Source organism: Bufo gargarizans, chromosome 3, assembly GCF_014858855.1.
Source record: "Bufo gargarizans isolate SCDJY-AF-19 chromosome 3, ASM1485885v1, whole genome shotgun sequence".
Taxonomy (NCBI): Eukaryota; Metazoa; Chordata; class Amphibia; order Anura; family Bufonidae; genus Bufo; species Bufo gargarizans.
The window spans coordinates 293,768,621-293,779,227 of NC_058082.1; positions in this window are offsets into that span (position 1 = coordinate 293,768,621).

Sequence of the window (10,607 nt, forward strand, 5' to 3'; positions counted from 1 at the left end):
AGGTTATGGAATTGCTAAGTGACTTCGGGAAATACTCGGGTTATGCAGTGAATAGGAGTAAATGTGAATTGCTTCCGTTGGCCCAAGGTGATGATGGGAGAGATGTTGACACAGGGAAGTACGGTATCGCTAAACCGTCGACCCAGATTACGTATCTAGGGGTCAAAATAGGGAAATCGCCACATTCAATTTATAGGTTGAATTACCCGCCCTTGTTTACCAAAATTAAAAAAGATCTGGAGAGGTGGATGAACTTACCTCTATCCTTAATGGGTCGTTGTCAGCTGATTAAGATGATGGGGGCGGCAAATCTAATGTACCCTCTACAGGCAGTACTGATCCTATTGCGACATGCAGATGTTAGTGACCTAGAGAAAAAATTTACCAGATTCTTGTGGAGAGGGAAGAAGGCAAGAATAGCGTTAAAGAAGTTGAAAATTAAGAAGGAGCAGGGGGGTCTTAATTTCCCAAACTTGAGGGGGTATAATTTAGCGTGTCTTAGCAGGCACATACTAGACTGGGCAAATAAGACTTCATTTTACTCAAATCTGGGTGTCGAGAGCCAGTTAGCAGCTCCATGGAACCTGGTAGCCCTCCTCCACACCCAGGTGTCGAGGCTCCCTTATGTGGCAAGAAGGTCTCTTATTCTTCGGGACACAATCATTGCTTGGAAAAATGTGAGGAAGCTCTTTGGCCTGTCCTATCAGTTCTCAAAACACCTTCCTATACAAGGTAACCCTAACTTTCCTCCTGGTTATAGTGAAAAATCCTTCCAAGAGTGGGTGAACAAGGGAATTATAAAGATGGGGGACCTGATGCACGAGAAAGAGATCAGGTGGGCATCATTGGAAGAGTTAATAGAGAAGAGGGGTCTGCAGAAAACGGCACAATTCCCATATAGGCAAGTTCATAGTTATGTGAAAAGTATTATACGGGATATCTCCAAAGAATCGCAAAGGAATAAGTTTGACGCCTTTCTGGGGCATAAGTGTAGGATGTCTATTTCAGAAATCTATAATGTTCTTAGGGCAATCTGGGAGGATCAGCTAGTAGCTGGCATGTTCAGGAAATGGGAAAAGCAGTTGGAGATAACGGACTTAGAGCCCATCGCTCGGGCAGGTATTCAGGCGCTATATCGAGCAGTACCAAACGAACTGATGAGGGAAACGCAATTCAAGATTCTACACAGGGCAATTTATGGATTAACTTTTTCGCCTTCTCAAGCTAGGCCGGATAGAATAACGGCATGCCCAAAATGTAGTCTATCAGGAGCAGACTTGTTGCATGGTTTATGGGTATGCCCCAGTGTAGCTGGATTTTGGGCTCAGGTGTCTGCAATTATGAAACAGCTGGGCAATACCCGGAGCAAATTATCGCCTCAGTTGATCATATTCCAGGCTGAGGGAAAAGAAACATCTGATGATGGCAGGGATAGGGAGAGGAGGGGTTTGTCAGTTCTGGACCACAAGATTCTGTTGGAGGCAAAACGCTGCTTATTGACGCATTGGTTGTTGGTGACTGTCCCCAGTGCTGAAATGCTACTGAACCGATTGAAACAGATATTTAATCTAGAATGGAGAGATGCGATTACCAGGAAAGAAATATTGGGTAAAAAATAGTATAAAGTGTGGAGGAGCTTTATGGCTCAATACATTGCCAATTCAGAATACTCCACATTGATGGGACCTTTTAGACTTACAACTTGGTATTTACAGGAGGATTTTGAAGGGTCGATTGGGTGCATTGAAAGTGTGATGATGTGAATGAGTAATCTTATGGATCTGACCAATGAATGTTCTAGCAGCCGAGACGTTCAGAATGGACAAAAGTGGGAGGGGAAGGGGGGCTTGGGGGAGGGGGGGGCGCTTCTAGGGGGGAGATATAGAAGACAACAATAATAAAGGTTCTCACTGATGTTAGCATTATGGGGGTAGTTATCCTCAAAATTTTTGCACGACCAAGATGATTTTACTCATAAGTTGGATGTGACAGTTTTTTGGAGGGCATAGAGGGGGGAGGGGGAGGGAGGGGGGAGGGGGAGGGAGGGGGGCGGGGAAGAAAAAAAAGGGAAAAATTGGGGAAAGTACTGGTATTTTCTTATCATTCTGACATGTTTTTTCACATGCTGTAATTGAAATGATTGATGTAATGGCTATTTTGACCAGTAATGGTTTTGACTACAGCTTACTTGTACTTTTCCTGAATAAAAGTCTATTTAAAAAAAAAAGAAAATTATTAAATTAGATTGACATGACCGATTCCTCATAAAGCCATGCTGATATGGCGTTATTTGCTTATTTTCATTTAGGTACTCCAAGAAAGCATCTATTAGAAAACCTTCAAACAGTTTACACACGACCATGGGCGTAGGAAGCAGGGGACGGATTCCCCCCAGGAAATAATGCAGGGGGGACAGGTATGGTCAAATCCCCCCCAGCGGCAGTGTGTGCGGCGGCGGTGCAGGCACTGAGATGAGCGCTTCCATTGTGGAAGCGAAGCACTCATCTCCATAGTGATCTGTTTGTATCGCCGTCCTCAGGACAGCGATACAAACAGAAGGCTGTGCGGAGGAGCAGGGCAGGGAGGTGTGTCCCTTTCCTGTTCCTCTGATAGGCTGCCGGCACTACTAGGCCAGCAGCCTATCAGAGGCCGGCGTAGGCGGTGCGATAACGTCATCGCGCCGCCTGAGCCGTACAGCGCTGGAGTCGGGACACAGGCCGGAAGAGGCCTGCATCGCATCGCTCCAAAGAGGTAAGTATAAGTGTTAATTAAAAAAATATATATATATACAGTGGGATGCGAAAGTTTGGGCAACCTTGTTAATCGTCATGATTTTCCTGTTGGTTGTTACGATAAAAAATGTCAGGTAAAGATATCATATAGGAGACACGCACAGTGATACTTGAGAAGTGAAATGAAGTTTATTGGATTTACAGAAAGTGTGCTATAATTGTTTAAACAAAATTAGGCAGGTGCATAAATTTGGACACCACAAAAAAGAAATAAAATCAATATTTAGTAGATCCTCCTTTTACAGAAATTACAGCCTCTAAACGCTTCCTGTAGGTTCCAGTGAGAGTCTGGATTCTGGTTGAAGGTATTTTGGACCATTCCTCTTTAGAAAACATCTTTAGTTCATTCAGGTTTGAAGGTTCCTGAGCATGGACAGCTCTCTTTAAGTCACACCACAAATTTTCAATTATATTCAGGTCTGGGGACTGAGATGGCCATTCCAGAACGTTGTACTTGTTCCTCTGCATAAATGCCTTAGTGGATTTTGAGCAGTGTTTAGGGTTGTTGTCTTGTTGAAAGATCCAGCCCCGGCGCAGCTTCAGCTTTGTCACCGATTGCTTGACATTGGTCTCCAGAATCTGCTGATACTGAGTGGAATCCATGCGTCCCTCAACTTTGACAAGATTCCCAGTCCCTGCACTGGCCACACAGCCCCACAGCATGATGGAACCACCACCATATTTTACTGTAGGTAGCAGGTGTTTTTCTTGGAATGCTGTGTTCTTTTTCCTCCATGCATAACGCCCCTTGTTATGGCCAAATAACTCAATTTTAGTTTCATCAGTCCACAGCACCTTATTCCAAAATGAAGCTGGCTTGTCCAAATGTGCTTTAGCCCACCTCAAGCGGCACTTTTTGTGCTGTGGGCGGAGAAAAGGCTTCCTCTGCATCGCTCTCGCATACAGCATCTCCTTGTGAAAAGTGTGCCGTATGGTTGAACAATGCACAGTGACTCCATCTGCAGCAAGATGATGTTGTAGGTCTTTGGTGCTGGTCTGTGGGTTGACTCTGACTGTTCTCACCATGCATCGCTTCTGTCTATCCGAGATTTTTCTTGGTCTGCCACTTTGAACCTTAACTTGAACTAAGCCTGTGGTCTTCCATTTCCTCAATATGTTCCTAACTGTGGAAACAGACAGCTGAAATCTCTGAGACAGCTTTCTGTATCCTTCCCCTAAACCATGTTGGTGAACAATCTTTGTCTTCAGGTCATTTGAGAGTTGTTTTGAGACCCCATGTTGCTACTCTTCAGAGAAAATTAAAAGAGGAGGGAAACTTACAATTGACCCCCTTAAATACTCTTTCTCATAATTGGATTCACCTGTGTATGAAGGTCAGGGGTCACTGAGCTTACCAAGCCAATTTGAGTTCCAATAATTCGTTCTAAAGGTTTTGGAATCAATAAAATGACAACAGTGCCCAAATTTATGCACCTGCCTAATTTTGTTTAAACAATTATAGCACACTTTCTGTAAATCCAACAAACTTCATTTCACTTCTCAAATATCACTGTGTGTGTCTCCTATATGATATATTTAACTGACATTTTTTTATCGTAACAACCAATGATTTATACAGGAAAATCATGACGATTAACAAGGTTGCCCAAACTTTCGCATCCCACTGTATATACAATACTTAATTTTACTGGCACATGATTGGGGGGGGGGGCTGTTATTACTGGCACATGATTGGGGGGCGGGGGGGCTGTTATTACTGGCACATGATGGGGGGCTGTTAATACTGGCACATAATGGGGGGGCCTGTTATTACTGGCACATAATGGGGGGGGCCTGTTATTACTGGCACATAATGGGGAGGCCTGTTATTACTGGCACATGATTGGGGGGGCTGTTATTACTGGCACATTATTGGTGGGGGGCTGTTATTACTGGCACATTATGGGGGGGGCTGTTATTACTGGCACATAATGGGGGGGCTGTTATTACTGGCACATAATGGGGGGCCTGTTATTACTGGCACATAATGGGGCCTGTTTTTACTGGCACATAATGGGGGGCCTGTTTTTACTGGCACATAATGGGGGGGGCTGTTATTACTGGCACATAATGGGGGGCCCTGTTATTACTGACACATAAAGGGGGGGGCCCTGTTATTACTGGCACATGATTGGGGGGGCTGTTATTACTGGCACATGATTGGGGGGGCCCTGTTATTACTGGCACATGATTGGGGGGGCCCTGTTATTACTGGCACATGATTGGGGGGGCCCTGTTATTACTGGCACATGATTGGGGGGGCCCTGTTATTACTGGCACATGATTGTGTGGGGGCTGTTATTACTGGCACATGATTGTGTGGGGGCTGTTATTACTGGCACATGATTGGGGGGGGGCCTGTTATTACTGGCACATGATGGGGGGGCTTGTTATTGCTGGCACATGATTGGGGGGGCTGTTGGTACTGGATGATGAGAGGTGCTGGGGGGCTGATGAGCGGGAACTGGGGGCTGCTGGAGAGGCACTGGGGGCTCTTATCTGAGGTCTAATTGGGGGTCATTCATATTAGGGTCTGAGATGAGGTGTGATCTGAGGTCTTATTAACATTGGGGATCTTATTGGGGCTGTAAGCTGAGATCTGATTAACATTGGGGGTCTGATTGATGGTCTGACCTGAGGTGTAATGAAAAATATTTTTTTCTTATTGTGCCCACTTCCAGCCTGGAGCCCAGCTGCCCAGAGCACTGATCCGGAGCAGCTTGGAGAAAAAGGCCTCACAGTCTCCCACACACCTTCTGCCCGGCCAAGACAGCCAGCACCCTGAGGCCAAGCCAGCCAGCACCCCTGAGTCTTCAGAACTGTAAGTAAATTATATATAAGGGGAGATTATTGTTTCGGTGGGGGGAAGGGGGCGGGGCAGAGAAAGTACCCGGAATAACTGAAATATATGCCAAACGTTTGGTTAATTTCTGTGACCTGATAAACAAAGAACTGTTCATTATGCATATTTTTTTGTTGTGAGATTTTTCACACACACACTTAAAATTTACCGATATAAACAACTCGCAGTTTACTGAATAAGAATATACCCGGCGAGCAAAAATGCTGTCCCCCCCAGATTTTTGGGGGTTCCTACACCCATGCCCACGACAGATGTTAAACTTACCGGCCTATAGTTTACAGGCTTTGTTTTTGGACCCTTTTTGAATATTGGCACCACATTTGCTATGCGAAACTCCGTGTCAGTATAGAGTATAGAGTCCTTGAATATCAGAAATAAGGGTCTGGCTATGACATTACTTAATTCTCTTAGGATACGGGGGTGTATGCCATCTGGTTCTGGCGATTTGTCTATTTTAATCTTTTTAAGATGCCGCTGTACTTCTTCCTGGGTCAGACAGGGCACTTTTAACCTCTTGGGGACATATGGAAATTCAGCTTCAGACCTGCGGTGCCATTGGGTTCCCGTGCTGCTGTAATGGGGACCCGATGGCATGAAAGGCAGCGCGATGCCTTCCTTAGGCATCGGCGCTGCCTTCCGGTGAAGAGCCTGTGAGATCCAGCCCCCTGGATCTCACAGGCAGGAAGCTGTATGAGTAATACACACTGTATTACTCATACAGCCAATGCATTCCAATACAGAAGTATTGACATGCATTGTAAAGGGGATCAGACCCCCAAAAGTAGAAGTCCTAAGTTGAAAAAATAAAGTCCCCCCCCACCAAAAAAATTAAAAGTTTCAAGTAAAAAACAATAAAAAACTGTCTCAGAATATGGAGGCACCAAAACATCATTTTATTTGTTTTAAAAAAGCTATTATTGTGTAAAACTTAAGTAAATTTAAAAAAGTATATATATTAGGTATCGCTGCTCTATAAAAATATCACATGACCTAACCCCTAAAAAAATAAAAATGGTGTAAAAAAAGGAATTTTTTTGTCACCTTACATCACAAAAAGTGTAATAGCAAGCGATCAAAAAGTCATACGCACCCCAAAATAGTGCCAATCAAACCGTCATCCTCATCCCGCAAAAATGGTACCCTACCTAAGAAAATTGCCCAAAAACTGAAAAAACTATGGCTCTCAGACTATGTAGACACTAAAACATGATTGAAATCATTGTGTAAAACTTACATAAATAAAAAAAAGTATACATGTTAGGTATCGCCGCGTCCGTGACAACCTGCTCTATAAAAATACCACATGATCTAACCTGTTAGATGAATGTTGTAAATAACAAAAAATAAAAATGGTGCCAAAACAGCTATTTCTTGTTACCTTGCCTCACAAAAAGTGTAATATAGAGCAACCAAAAATCATATGTACCCTAAAATAGTACCAACAAAACTGCCACCCTATCGCATAGTTTCTAAAATGGGGTCACTTTTTGGGAGTTTTAACTCTAGGGGGGGCTTGAAATGGGACATGGTGTCAAAAAACCAGTCCAGCAAATTCTGCCTTCCAAAAACCATATGGCATTCCTTTCCTCCTGCGCCCTGCCGTGTGCCAGTACTGCAGTTTAGGACCACATATGGGGTGTTTCTGTAAACTACAGAATCAGAGCCAAAAATATTGAGTTTTGTTTGGCTGTTAACCCTTGCTTTGCAACTGGAAAAAAAAAATATTAAAATGGAAAATCTGCCAAAAATGTAAGATTTGCTTCTAAACTTCTAAGCCTTGTAACATCCCCAAAAAATAACATGACATTCCCAAAATGATCCAAACATGGGATCATGGGGAATGTAAAGTAATAACTATTTTCTTAGGTATTACTATGTATTATAGAAGTAGAGAAATAGAATCTTGGAAATTTGCAAATTTTCAATTTTTTTTTGTAAATTTGGTATTTTTTTTATAAATAAAAATGATTTTTTTTTTACTCTATTTTACCAGTGTCCTGAAGTACAATATGTGACGAAAAAACTATCTCAGAATGGCCTGGATAAGTAAAAGCGTTTTAAATTTATTCACACAAAGTGACACTGGTCAGATTTGCAAAAACATGGCCTGGTCCTTAAGGTGAAAATGACCCCAGTCCCTAAGGGGTTAATGGGGAATTAACTTTTACATTCTGCATTTCATCTGACAGTTTATTTTCCTCAGTGAGTACAGTGGAGAAAAAAATAATAGATTTGCTTTCTCCCCATCGCTGTCTGCAACTCCCCCCTCATTACTCTGTAGAGGGCCGACACCTTCAGACTTATGCCTTTTACCATTTATATAATTGAAGAACATTTTAGAGTTAGTTTTGCTCTCTTTGGCAATTAATCTCTCAGTCTCTAGTTTGGCTGCTTTTATTTGTTTTTTACATATTCTAATTTTAACGCGATTTAAACGCTTTCGGTCATTTATTGCTTTGTTTACAGAGTTCTATTTATCCACATTGTTTTTTTCTTGTTCCTTAACCTTTCATTCCCATAAGGTATGTACCTCTCACAATTAGATTTTAGGATGCTTTTAAAAATATCCCAATTTGTGGCTGTATTTTTGAGGAACTCCACATGTTCATGTCCCTCACTTTACATAAAGGCAGACCCCTCCCCATCTTCGGTTTTGTGGATCCTTTCTAAACAGTCTGTAACCCTGTACATTAACTGCCCAGTCATAGCTATCATCCCGCCATCTCTCAGTTATTCCCACTATGACATAGTCATCCTCACACATCACTATTTCCAGGTCACCAGTTTTATTAGTCCGGCTTCTGGCATTAGTGTACATACAATTAAGAGGTTTATGTATATTTTTTACAGTGCACCTTTCCTTCTGAACTGTTCTAGTCCATCCTTCCATTCCTCCCCCAGTCCCATTACCTTGCCCCCGGTCTCTATCTTCCCATCCTATAACGTAACTACCCTCCCCGCCAGTCCCTAGTTTAAACACTCCTCCAACCTTCTAGCCATCTTCTCCCCCAACACAGCCTATGTTTATGCAGTACTTGTTTCACTGTGGATACTGACACAATTTTACAAGCTTTCGCCATCATCTTCACAGGGTCTTTTGCTTTTGTTCTTGGGTTGATATGCACATGTCAGACCAAAGCACGTTCATCTCTGGGACACAGAACCAGTCTCTTTCCGGAGCAGTATGATGGCTGGACATTCCCATCTTGTTTGTACCTGCGTATAATTGTTTGTACAGATGAACGAGGCACCTTCAGGTATCTCGAAATTGCAACCAAAGTTGAGCCAGACTTGTGCAAGTCCACAGAAGCAGGGTTTTTCAGGTGTGCATCTAAATACATCCACTGGTGTGTCTCTAATTAACTAAGATGTTGCCAACAAACCAAACAGAAGCTTCCAAACACATGACATCATCATATGGGCAGTCCAGAATTGTTTAAAGGCATATTAATCTTCGTGTATGTAAACTTTTGACTTTGCAGAAAGTAATAAAAATGCCTTAAACATTCTCTCTCTCTCTCCTTATTCTAGCATTTGGCAAATAATAATAATTATGGTAATCCTAATTGACGAAAAACAGGAAAGGTTTATTCTGATTTCATGTCAAATATTGAGAAAAACATGCATATGTGTGTCTTTATATAGTGTATGTAAACTTCTGGTTTCAACTATATATGTAGAATAAGGATATAATGTATTTTTAAATGTCAAGTTAGAAATATCAGCAATGAAGTGCAACACATCAAAGCTAATTATCCGGCTGTCCTACAATTTTACCCTCAGAAGAAATTCCAAAAATAGTAATCTGAGCCAAAGTCATCATATCTCAAGTACCACAAAAATATAAGGACCATCCACTATTTCCTAAATATTCACTGTATTGACAGCTTAAAAGGGGTTGTCCCATTTGGGACCCACTGCTGTCTCAAGAATAAAGACCCATCTCATCTTCCACAAATGGAGTGGCCCACTCCATGCACACGTGCGCTTACTGTGCTATTTTTCAAAAGTCCCATAGAACTTAAAGGAGAGAGCCATGGTTGCATCTCATTCTCGAGACAGGCACGGTTTCCACCTATCGGATATTTATGGCATATCCAGTCTCTATTTACACATCACCTGTCCGCCCCGTATTACATGATGTAAGGTAACGTGGCAATTACTCACTTCACAGAAACAACACAGATCTGCTACTGACACATTGTTTTGCTGTTTCCGTTTTCAATGTACACTGCTGCCCAGCATATGAAACAGAATCTCTCCTGTGATAGGGAGGAAGAGACAAGAGCAGGGAGCAGTGGAACTAAGATGTATGTTATATGTGGCATCCTGTACTTCAGGGAGCAGAAGATAACCAGTAGATCAATAAGTCACTAATCTTACTGCTTGTAAACTACAACTGTTGGCCCGTTTCCATTAAAGTACAGCATTGAAATAACACTAAACAATTATTGGGTGCTTGGGTGAAAGGTTTTCATTTTTACTTATCAATCAGTCATATAACAAACTTTTTTTAAAATATTTAGAACCTACAGTCACTTAAAAACTAAACAGAAAAGAAGAAATAAGTCAAACTCTGAGTACAGCTTTAAGTCTCCTGTACGTATTGTCTTTGCATACTACAATGTTAAAGGTAGTCTGTCACCACATTTTGACATGGGCCGCTTACATAGCGCTGTAGCACAACTGTAGATGATTCAAATGGTACCTTTGTTGTGTTCTTGTGAAGTTCATCCGAGGCAAAAACAGACTTATTTGTATGTAAATGAGGGCTCGCAAGTGCCCTTACTTCATTGGACCCCAGGCTACGCTGCCTCTTTTGCTCATATCTCCGCCCCAGCCTCTGCCCGTCCTTCTCTTTCCTTGCGTCCTCCTTCTCTCCTAGCGAGATCCAGCACCTGCGCTCTCCCTCGCTGGGTCCGGGCATGCGCACTGCGATGCCCATTGTGGCC